General features: G+C 38.9%; 1 long non-coding RNA gene across 2 annotated transcripts in view; it reads right to left on the bottom strand.

Moving 5' to 3' along the window:
- LOC145977041 (uncharacterized) overlaps positions 1–12,485 on the bottom strand; it is a 112,580-nt gene that overhangs the window by 25,023 nt on the left and 75,072 nt on the right. For both annotated transcript variants that reach the window (XR_014440392.1, XR_014440391.1), the window contains exon 3: positions 4,224–4,363. This is a non-coding gene — a long non-coding RNA (uncharacterized LOC145977041). The remainder of the gene's footprint in view (positions 1–4,223; positions 4,364–12,485) is intronic.

The raw sequence follows: 12,485 nt of genomic DNA on the forward strand, positions 1-12,485 counted from the left end.
GAATTTCTTGCACAGCGCCCGATGACGTGCATAATAGCGGTTCTAGCCTCATATATCCCGCGATAGAATAATGTTTCTTCTAAGCGTTCGCATCACGGCTGGACCACACGGTCATTAATGCCTCGCAAGCCTGACGGTCAATGGTCAATGGTCTCGTTGGTCGGTGACCCTCGTAGGAAAAACGCTGATTTATCATGCCGTACATTGTACATTCAAGTCTACCTTACACAACTAGTCGCTAATTAAAAATGTAATTGCGATAATACGCGTGGCAAATATCTTCAAATTTCCGTTGCACATTTCAAGGAAAATAATTTTGTCCCTGTTGTCTCTGTCAATAATCGTCAGCGGTTTATTCTCGCATGCGTCAGTAGCGCAAGGAATTATTGTCTCATAATTATCATCAAATCTAGTGCGAGCGTTTAGTACCGCATAATAAATTTATTGCGATTATTCGCATCGAAGTATAATTTTCTACGACGTTTTTAACGCTTGTCAATAGTGCGAACGATCTTGGAACTGACTGGCTTTCAATTCTCCACCCGAGTTGATTAGCACGTTAAGCCAGCATCGTAATGATATAACTCTACCGAGAAACATTTGGCCTACGTCAATATTTCAACGGAATATATCGTTCCCGCGTAAAACGGTAAGATTCTTTCGTTAAGTGTATTGTTTCGTTCCGTTCAGAGTAATAGCGGCATGTCGGAAACGAGACGTTACGATTATTAATGATTGATAATGTAGACATCAGGAAGCTTGTGTGTGTTGTCTTACGAGTTAACGCTCACATTATTGCGCGATATATCTCGCGGGTGAGCTGTTCCTTTTTGCAAAACGGCCCAGACAGTAATATCGCTTTTATGCAATACGTTAAATTCCATATGGCTATCGCGGTTGTGCGCTTATTGCGGATACCTATCGGAGCGTAGAAAAAGAAGTCAATTTCCTCGATCGATTTCTTTGCCATGCTAGTCGTTCAAAGATCAATCTCCCGAACAATTCTCGAAGCATTTTGCACTTACACGCTTCGTCCATTAATCCACTTCACATCTCCGCAACTCTATGCCCCGATGTAAAAAAAAATGGCAGTTTGACATATTCCAGCAAATCGATAATAAGCGAATGCCTTTTCATATTGGACTTGCGTAACAGCGTGTTGCAATTATTCCGCAATAGTATTTTCAACAGATTCTAATTTCCTCAATTATTTCCTGAGTCATTCCATGGCCTTACAAATAAATGATAAATTTTCTAATTGTGTAACAAGTTAGTTTCTAAGAAAGTTTCCAAACGACGTAGAATCTTAAAGAGAATTCGTTGACCTTTGCATATCAACTGTCATCCCGTACGTTCGTTAAAGCCTCAACCGTTAACGATACCGAAAGTTAGGCCAACAAATCTCGGTCGCGAGACGTTAGAGCGGCGGTTAGAACTAAATTGGTAACCGTCATCGGACAGACGGCTCGCGAACAAAGTCTCGGATGTAACTGCCGCGTAATTTTTCTTTTCCATCCCTTTCTTGCGACGAACGTTAATTCGCCAGAATCGCTTCGGGGAGGAGATGAGTAGCCCTACATACAGGAAGGCTCACGCGTCGTAATGTTCTCCACGCGTCGAGAAGAGCCTTTATCAAAGGAAGTCCAGTTCCGTTCGTGACCAATGTCCGGTTTACCCGGTTTTCCCATGACCCTCGGCGTACAACGTACGAAAATGGCAACGGATCTTACCGGGCCGCTAAAAGTCTCTCATTGCGCGCAGCACATGTCTATACGGGGTTGGTAAGTTCAAACGGTTCACGCCTGTCCTCTCTGTCCATCCCTCATATTCCGGTCTCTTCCTCTCTTTTGCATTCGCGATGACGAAGTGGTGCAGGACGATCCGAGAGTGGACGAAGACTCCCCCGATCAGGTTTTCGTTCCCACCGGACCGGTGGCGACAGCGGAGAAAATAAAGAAGAGAAAAAAAAAAGAAACGAGAAAGAAGTCGCTCGCGCGCAACCCCCGGTCATCGATGGTCATCCCCAAAGGAAATCTGCGCACCATCGTCGTCATCACGGCCGGACAGAGACCGTGGTCACTGTCCCATACATATCCCACCACGTTTGTATATCCTTTAGCATCGCGGTCTCACGAGCCGTGCCGCGGCTCTTCTGCCTTCTCTTTACGGAGGGTGACCCGTCGACGAAACCCTGGTTCGCGTATCACCAGGTATTGTCGAAAACCGGATTTCGATGGACATAATGTATGCGAATGGTCATTGCGTATCGCGCGTCATGGAGGAAGGGGAGAGACTGCTTCTGTATAGACGAACGATGAGCAGGGAGCATCTTATGTTCACAAACATCGGATTTTATTTATGTAAGAAGATTATTTAAAAACTTTTCTCTCGTTAATTTCATTTTAGATTTAAAATATTTAGGAGAGTACAAATAGTATATTAGCGTCATGTTCTAATGAATTATAAGCGTTTTTTAACATTTAATTCTCTGCTATTTTGTTATTTTTATAATTAACAATTATAAGTAAATAATAAGTTTCTCTTTTAATCATGTATCTCGATAATAAAAGCCCAGTAAGTTTGCTTTAAATGATTCATGATTTTTGACAGAATTCTATCTATAATGAAAATTAATTTCAAGAATCAGACTACACACATATATATCTTTCAAAAAAAATATATAAAATGATAAGTAAAATTCTTGAATTTCATCATCAATTAGAGATCGTTTCAAAATATCTTAAGACTTCAAATGACTAAAATTTAAAAAATTGATAGAAAATATACAAATGTCGAGATTTTATTTTTGCCAGAAGGAGCCAAGGTAGATCACATGAATTTTCTCGTTTCCACTCCGCTCCGCGGTCTCACACTGTCCGTGACAGGTTGGATGGCCCTCCTCTTACTTCGGCTATTCGGCCCCAGACATGACCCATGATCGGGGGCACCGCGAGGGCAGCACATCGGGTATTGTCGAAAACCGGATTTTGCGGTAATGTATGCGGATGGACAGTGCGCGCACTACAAGACGAACAGTTGCAAGGGGTTGCAGGTCCTGCGACCGGACCTTCCGTACACATATTTTCTCTCTCTCTTTTTCCCCGAGCGTGAACGGGGAAGCCGAAAGAGGGGCGATAACAGAGGCTCTTTGCGCAGACCGAGGGGCCCACCCGATGACCCCGTGGAATCCGGAAACTCGCTAAACCGGATCTATTGGTCAGTTTCACGTGTCTTACGAGGGCTCGGACTACTCTCGTTCCCTCTTCGCGCTTCTCATCCTTTATTCTCCTCCGGGTCGGCAATGAACACCAATATATGGTTCCGAAGGGCTAAGAATACAGCTCCCACCTGTATACACACCTACCTGCATACACGTATACATACGTTCGATTCGTTTGACCGTCATAATCCGTTTGTTATATGCATGTGCGCAAAAGATAACCCACTCTATTGATTCAATGAGAACTAGCTTATATATATTTCATGAAAGCTTAACTATATAAATTTAGATTAATTTTTGTGAAAAGAAAAAAAGAAAAATCTTATTAAAATTTTAAATATAAATTTAAAAACAAAAATAATACAAATTTTATTAAACTTTAATCTTATTTTTTTTCTATTTATATTTTAAATAGGACTATCAATTTAAAAATACAACCATCAGTTAAAAAAAATTAATTAAAAATAAATTAATTACTGTTACAATTCAGTCTAAATCTATATAAATAATCATTATAATATTTATAAATGCAAACATACAAATAAAGCGTACAAATAAAAATAGTTTATTTAAATTATATAATCGTTGGTTTCATATATTTTTTATGCACTGTTCTTTTACAATATAATATCTGATTTTATAAATTTTAAAGAATAAAAAAGTTTTAATAAAAATCAAATTATATATATATATATATATATATATATATATATATATATATATATATATATGATATATAAATGATAAATACTTTAATAGTAAATAATAAAACAATATAAATAATAATTAAAATTTTATTTATATCAAATAATATATATGTAATAATATAATAATGAGGATTACTGTCAATAAATATGTTTTTAAAAATTATATAATATTTGTATTTTATATTTATACATATTGTATAATTAAAAACATTATTAGAAATAAAAAATATCCTTATTAATATGTATCAAGCGTAAAACTATCAAGGCTATCAAATCAGATGTTTTACAATAATTACCGTTTTCTTAGATTGGTCGAAGTTTATATTGTTCATGTCCATTTTGTTGCTTTCTTAAGTTTCGCATATGTTCTATCTCTACGAGCTGCCATTCCAGGATGATTGTGTGATGATTATCCTTGTTGCTTTCATCCGGATAACTAAAACATGCCATAATTGATTGTTAATTAAATAGAAAAACAATTTGACATTTATACTGAAAGGAAAAGGAGCAACAATAATAAAGAAACATTATAAATCGATTGTGCAATGTTATTCATATTAATTACAAGACACATGATTGAGCATTATGTTCCAGTAATTAGTTGCAATAATTCTAGTAATTAGTTTCAATAATTAGAAATATAATACATAATATTCTTAAAGCGAAAAGAAATGAGTTATTTGTAAGAAAACGGAGGCTGTTTTTTTTTATAATGACCGCTTTTTTTACAACAGATCAAAATTTGATTGCTCGTTGCTTTAATGTTGCACAAAAAACCGCAAGTAAATTTATAAATGCCGTGCTTATATATTTACAGATTGTTATTTTGAGAAATGATTCATGTGTGTATGTATGTGTGTGTTTATGGAAGAATATTTAAATAAAGCAACACAATTCTCATGTATGCGTTATAAAGATCGTAAAAAATGTCGAGATTGTGCTGAGAAACTTTTCGAATAACATTCCACGAATCGTAAAATCTTTTCGTGAAATGTTGCATTCATCGCGAATTTAGCAAACTATTACAATCATCGTTGTTACGAATAAAAATGTCCGTCATAAATCACGTGCTAGTGATAATTACTTTCGAATATCATGAATCTATGAACACCACGATAAACACTATGTTGCGCAAATCGTCGAAAATTTATTCGCGCTTTCGAATCGACAGACAAGATTGATCAAAACAAGGTCTTAAATATTTAAAGTAGAAAATTATTCGAACAGAAAAGTGTTTATATTGATATTTATCTATATGCAGGCTTTTTATAAATTTAATCTTTTTATATAAAAAAACCCATAAAGAATTTTATAAAACGTTATCTTATAAATTTTTAGCGAATTATAAAAAGAATCTTAGTTTTTTTTTAATAAAAGAGACTTTTATGCAAAGTTATAAAGAGTTTCTTTTAAACATGTATGTAAAAAATCTTTCATATTAATAATAGCGCTCACAAGATTAGAATAATCTAATCTTATATGAGTAGCTATTATTAATATCAAAGATTTTTTTCAATTCTAAATATATATCTAGATATCAATACTATAAGCTATACACGAGACTACGTCGTTGACAAAAATAGCGCAGAAAGATTGCAATAAAAATTTTAATTTTATTGACCGCATGACCTTCCGCTGCACGACGCGCTTGGTGCTAGTTCTCTCTCTCTCTCTCTCTCTCTCACTTTAATTTATAAAAATATTCCATCCAACTGTTATGTGTGTGTATATATATACATATTAAAGAGCATGTTAAGTATTTATTCTCGTACGTTGCGATAAAGCTTTAACGTTTCTTACGCACATTCCTAAAGCAACATCTTTGCTCAAAAAATCGTGCGCAGAAACTGTTTTTGCGCAATATCTCGAGTGGGTTGTTTTAGCGTCGAAATTATTTGAAATTTTGTCAGGGCCCCTTTTCGCAAGCTTTCTTCCAGAACGATGCGTTAAGTCAGGTCATGTTATGGCCTTATCTCCCATGAGGCGATGTAGAGAAACTCAAGAAGATCCCGAAACGGTTCACCGGTGCCGTCTCATTCCGGCGGGCCGGTCGCTTCGTCCTTTTGCGGATTTAATTTATGGAGCGATTTTAATGTCTAAAAATACCACATGCACCGTCCGTGTGTCCCGCCTCGAGATTCCAAGCGGTTTCTGGCCTTTCCCCTTGCTCTCGCTTTATCGTTGTTTCTCGCCCAGTTTGCCCTCTCTCTTTCTTGAAGACGTGCGTGTACAAGTATCGCGTGCTCGCACACCCACAGAGTGCGATCCCCGATGCAAGAGAAGACTTGCTAAAAAAATTTACGCATGTTCCACGCTGGTCCACGTATGTGCGCGTACGTTCGACGGTGGATCGTGCACAGCCTCCGATCGAGTACGACTGTATCGCAGATATCATAAATCGACGATGTGTCTCGAGCTTTTCAGTATCTTTCGGCGAGTTACGCATGAAACTGGCGAGTTCGCCAACGAGTTCTAAGTATGATTTATCATTGCTAGTTGCGTGCACGCTCCTCTCCCCCTGGTTCCTACGTCTTCCCATTCTCGTTTTGATCTTTTAGATCGAACTATGAAAATAGCCAGCGTCCTCGAAGAATCGAATGCGAATCAAACGTGCGAATCTGCGGGCGTTCTTAATCCTGAATGGTAGTTATAATTAATCTTATCACGATGATAAAGTCATACTCTTATGGTCGCTAGGAGACAAGTGTGTGGATAGCGTCGGATTATTAAATTAAATATTCCGCACAAGACCCTGCCCATTCGCCCAAGACCCTGTCCATCCGCTATTCCAATGCGTTAATGTACACTAAATTACCACGTAGAATATTATCTCCGACTCTTACACCCGATAAATGTTACTTATATCGGGCGCAATAATTCTTGTCGGATCAGCGGTAAATTATTTCGGATCCTGATATAACGCCGCTCCACACGCAGCGACGTATCCCCGTGTATCGTCGATGATTTTTCGCCACGATGGTAGCGCGGTCGAGTAAATTTCACGCTCTCGCGAATATAATATACCGAATTAATGCACCGAGTTACAACAGTTCATTATTACAAGAGATTTGTGCGACTGATATTTCGTAGTTGAAATATCGCTTAAAGAAAAATGCTTAATTAGGTCACGTTAATCGCGCAAGCGTAACCGTTTGAGATATCGAAAAAGAGAGAACAATATGTCATTTATTGAATGTTCTAGAGCGCGAGAACGTAATTATAAAATTACAAAATATATAAAGACAAATTTAAATACTTCGGAGATTTAAATAAATTGTCTCTGCTGGGATATAGTTCGTCGCATTATTACTTTGTATCATACTTCGCATCAAGATGGTGAGGAAGAAGCTATTCTTGCGCGCTCGATCTCATTTCGCGATACACGGTAATCCACGGAAGATAAAGAATCGCGCGATCTTCCGGTACGATCGAGCCCGGAGCGATATGCTTGCACGGAATTGCGGAAGCGACCGCTCCGTAATTTCCCTCTCGGGAAACGGATCATCCTCGTACATCTCGCGTACCAACATATGCCGGTCGGAAATTGCGACGGTGCTGTCTCAAGTGCGACGCATCGGGATCCGATAATAACTCATCGATCTCTGACCGCGATGTCCGGGAGGACGGTATATGCGCGCACGTTATTAAAGCACACGGGGAGAGGGAAATATATTAAGTATATGCGCACGCAGAGGCCGATCAGAGTAAAGGCGATAATGGTAACGGCGGCGATGCGTGCACACGAGAATACGCACACATATGCGCGTATCGGTAAGGTGGAGCCTGTAGAAACGGTTATGCGTTATGATTTATGCTCGAGCGCATTGGTTGGAGTTTTGTACATGTACCTGTATGCCACGCGTCCGTACGCGTGTGTACGTCTACGTCTAGTAACATCCGCATGACACTGCAGTAAGTTGTCTAACCAAGTTCAAAGATTGTCTAGAAGAAGGCAACGCACGGGGGCGGAAACGACTCTTATAGGACGTAAGGTTGATGTGTTTGCGAGACTCGGAAACTTCTGTTTTATAATTAGATAAGATTGCTTCCTGTCTCTTTCTCTCTAATTCCTTTTAATTAGCTTAGATGGATGGATCCTTCTTACGGACGAGCACGTAACGCATGGTCACATTAGTATCGTTTACACGCGTCGCGAAATTACAGCCCGCCTCAGCTGATTATATTCTTTACGATGCGGATAAGCGATGTGTTCTCGTAAACGTATAAATCATTCATACTTTACGGTTATTATATACTCTTGAATTTTTATTTTCCCACGTGTATGCATTGATGGATATTTTACACGAGATCGAGAGCTTTATTTTTGCTACAGTAATTATAATTATGTATGTAAAAAAACGTTACAACTATCGCATGACCGGTAATAAAGATTATATTAATTCGATAGTTGCATGGATTATAATTTGTATCTGTCAAAGATTCCTTATCGTCAAATTGTTATAATTAAAATTGGTTATTACGGCTTGTCAACTATCGGAGCTATCAATATAACGTTACTTAAACAAAAAAGAAGGAATTATCTCAAATATTCCACTTTTATCCACTTCTAGAAATGCGAAAAAAAGTAATTTATCTCATATTCATTACACTACTAACAATACCGTCTTCGAAATTTAAATTACATGTCTACTGTTTGCAAAAAATCGCAAGCCTGCTATTTGGAGGATAATGATATCTAATACCAACCATTTTTCCAGGATAGTTATCGTGCTGTGGCGCCAGCAAAGACCGACTCTCATCTTTAGAAACGACGGCGCCGTGATATTCGCGGTCGTGTTATTCGCGAATAGCGAGCGCAGCTCGGAAACATCTCCGGCTATGGAATGACATTTACGTGTGCGATATATGCGCGCGTACATCGGTCGTGGTCCGTTAAATCCTATCTCCGATGCTCGCATCCGTGACCGATAGCACGGCGAGGAGATAGGCGACGAGATACATGCGACTCTCGTTCGAATTTTGCAATGCAAAAAGTCCGCATCGAGAGAGTGATACGACGATATGATACAACGGTAGTGGCATGGTGGCAAGCTGTGGCGAATAATGCGGCAGAGATGCATTCTCGTATGAAGGAAACCACGCGAATACACGCAACATGCGCTTGAAAAGCTTCTGCTCCCATCGAACAGCAATTCGATGTCACGGCGGGATGTTAAGTTCTCCGACAATGCCATCAACAAATTGCGTCTTAATGATCCTTCATCGCAGGGTGGTCCAACGTTTCTCTCTACGTCTTCCTGCATGCAATTTATCACTTAAAAACAATTATTCTAGGAGACTATTAGAGAATCATTTCTTTCGTGATTAGATATAGATTGAATTTTTCATTGAAATGAAGCAGATATTAATGATTGCGACTGTGATATTAATTTTGAATAAATATCATTGTAATTAAATTATAAATTAGATATCCTTAATATCTAATTAACAAATGCTAATTTATTAAAATTAAGGCTTGATTTTTTATACAGAATCGACTATTTATCATTATATTAGTTGATGTGAATAAATTATAATAAAAATATCGGTGATGCAAGTGATCCATATCACTATGCAAAAACATATATACTGCAAAATATGATTAGTGCAGAGCCACATGACTATGGCATGATAAATATTAATGGCCGCTAATACGCCGTGTCGTGTCGTGCATCTAATATTCGTTTTCTGCAATACGTGACGTTTTGCTCTCGGACATTGCTGTGTAATTCCTCTCGTAATAAAATAATCGCGGGACAGAATCGGTAGATCGACGACGACGCTGCCTAGCCTCCGGCATGCGTCGCGACGAGTTATATTACTGTCGAGCGCTAAATGGATCTACGTGAGCGGATTATAAGGCCTAGTACTCGATAATACTTCCTGCGGTCATGCGTTTTAAAGACGTTTCCTGATAACTTTGGCATATTGATTCCTCGATAATACGGGAAATGGTCGTTTATACGTGTCCTTCTATTATTGTTTTATTTATTTTTATCACAGACAACACGATTACGTTCGAAAATGCTAATGATATAATTACTTTTCAAAATCGAGAGCCTCGTATTTGTCCCGCGAATACGCCTATCGCTTATTTTATTTTCTTCGCGCCCCTATTATAAGTTTAATCCGACAGATGATCTTAGCGGAATGATCCGATATCTCACGGTATTATACGCGTACCTCTCCGGAATGACGGATTCGTCGGAGTGACGTTTAAATTAGTCCGATGAGATCGGCGTTGCATCGCACTGGTTTTTGCCGTCGCATCTCATTCAGTCACGTTCCCCACGGTAAGAAGCTGCACATTACGTACGATCGGGTGAACGCACGTGATTTTTCGGATGGCGTGCGCGATATCGAGTCGTCGCGCCGTCAGAACGCTTTGCATTGCAAAGTAAAGACGTGAAACGTGCGATGGATGACGCGCGCTGCAGCCAACGCGTCGCGTCGCGCCGCACGATCTCCTTCCGCCATTGATATTCAGATTAGCTCCTCGGCGCTCCGCCCCGAGAGATCGCTATAATTTAACGCTCCTTTTTATTCTTTCATCGATTCCTATATTCGCCGGCAATTAGCGCAATCGCCGACGGAGCGGAAAAATTCCGCGATTTTTCATCGAACCATCATCTGCTGCTCACCGTGTTCGTTGGCGATGCTTATACCAAGATCATCGCGTCGTTTATCAGCCCTTTATCTCGGACCGGTTCGTCACGGAAGTCTCATCGTGGAAACGCGAATCGGGCGGGCGCGCGTCTCCGCCGTTTGTAAATGCATAAATAACGTTGACTTCATAAAGCACATTATACCGCGGAATCAAGAGAGCGCACTTCTATAAATCAAGCTCGCGCTCAGGGCTATAGCCCTGCGGTCATGTCGCTAATGAAAATTTGTAGAACGTTGTTATTGGCATCTCCCCGAGCATGACACATCGTTTACTTAAATATTTTTGACAGATTCTTAATGATGCATGAGAGGTTGCGATTTTTAAGAGAAAAATATTCTACAATTATATCGCGTCTGATCTGATTTCATTTTTTTCTCAATGACATACATAAATATATTTAAAATTTTAATTTTCTTTTTCTCGCAAAGAAAATTTCAGTTGAATAAAAAAACTTTGTTTCTCGATTATCGAATAGAGACGTTGCGTGAATGTGAAATTTGCATATGTATCAATCACATTTGTATAATTACTGCAATTTGACACGGTTAAAAAAAGAAGGAAAAAGTGATCAGCGAAATTATCATATCAGACACGGTAACGCTTGAGATACTTTGACGATTCTTTTTCCATTCCGCCTGAATAAACGTAAACTAACGGGACACTTGTTTACACTGCGCTCGCATTCGACAATCCATAAATCGCGGTTCGACATCGGGATACGTTTCCATCGCTCATGAAGCATGAAAAACATACAGGGCACGTTCCTGCTCGAACGATTGGTCGAATAATTATGATCGGTTTAGCGGAGAACCAACGCAGCAACGTCGCAGAATCGTCTCGCATGCCTGATCGTAATTAATAATGCGAAAGGTGTCCAAAGTTGTCAGTAGGGAGAAAAATTGCAATTCGCCAATAGAAAGACAGAGAAATGTCTATGCACTCCCGAGTTTCGTTGACTTGCTGCGTTTTTTTTTCTTTTTTTACGATCGCGCGCAAATTGACGTTGCCGCGTAACGTACAACGTCTCCTACGCGTTATTACTCTTTTTTATCCTTTAATCCCGCCTCACGCGCCTTCTTTCCCCTCTCTTTACCTCGTCTTTTACTCTTACTCCACGTTGACGACCGGCCGGCCGGCCGGCTGGCTTGATCGGCTACCTGGTCCTTCGCGTTACGCATTCAAGTCTTGTCTAGATGCAGGATAATATTTCCTGTAACTGTATAACAGATTTACGAGCGAGTCACCTGGGCGGCGCGAGTGAAACGGAGCGCTGTACACGTCGCGTTGGCAGGAAAGTCTATCGCCGCGTGAAATTGAACTTAATGATACGGTTTTAGATCGGAATGCGGCGCGAAGCTGCAAATGCCGCGTCGGTTCTGTTGCGTTATATGCAACTGGAGTTGCATTTGTTATTAAATAGCTTACGCATCGCTTGCAACAATTGACGACTTGTGCATCATACATTTACGAAATGAGAAATTGATAATCTAGCTCGAATGAATAATAATAAAAGAAAAGTTTTGATCGCGTGTATAATAACTCCTGTCTTGACGGATCTTTCATTCACAGTCAGTCTTATTTTTTCAAGTAATAGAAATGATATGTTTCAATAGCATAAAGAGAATTAGATTACGCTAATGAGAGAGATTCTTTTTCTTTATTTCTATAATACCAGATTTATCCCTTATTTTTTTGTATTATTGTATAATTATTCCTAAAATTTATTCCAAAATTTATGAAGAATTTTTTTCTTTTTAATCTAAATATTCAAAATTATTATACAATTATTGTTGTTGGATGATAAATAATTGTACAAATAAAATAAAACGCATATCCCAATATTTATCTCTATATTACTATATCTTTTTGCCGAGTTATAAATATTTTCTTC

Source organism: Camponotus vicinus, unplaced genomic scaffold (assembly GCF_025532165.1).
Source record: "Camponotus vicinus isolate PSW18456_S1 unplaced genomic scaffold, iyCamVici1.0 SCAF_9, whole genome shotgun sequence".
Taxonomy (NCBI): domain Eukaryota; kingdom Metazoa; phylum Arthropoda; class Insecta; order Hymenoptera; family Formicidae; genus Camponotus; species Camponotus vicinus.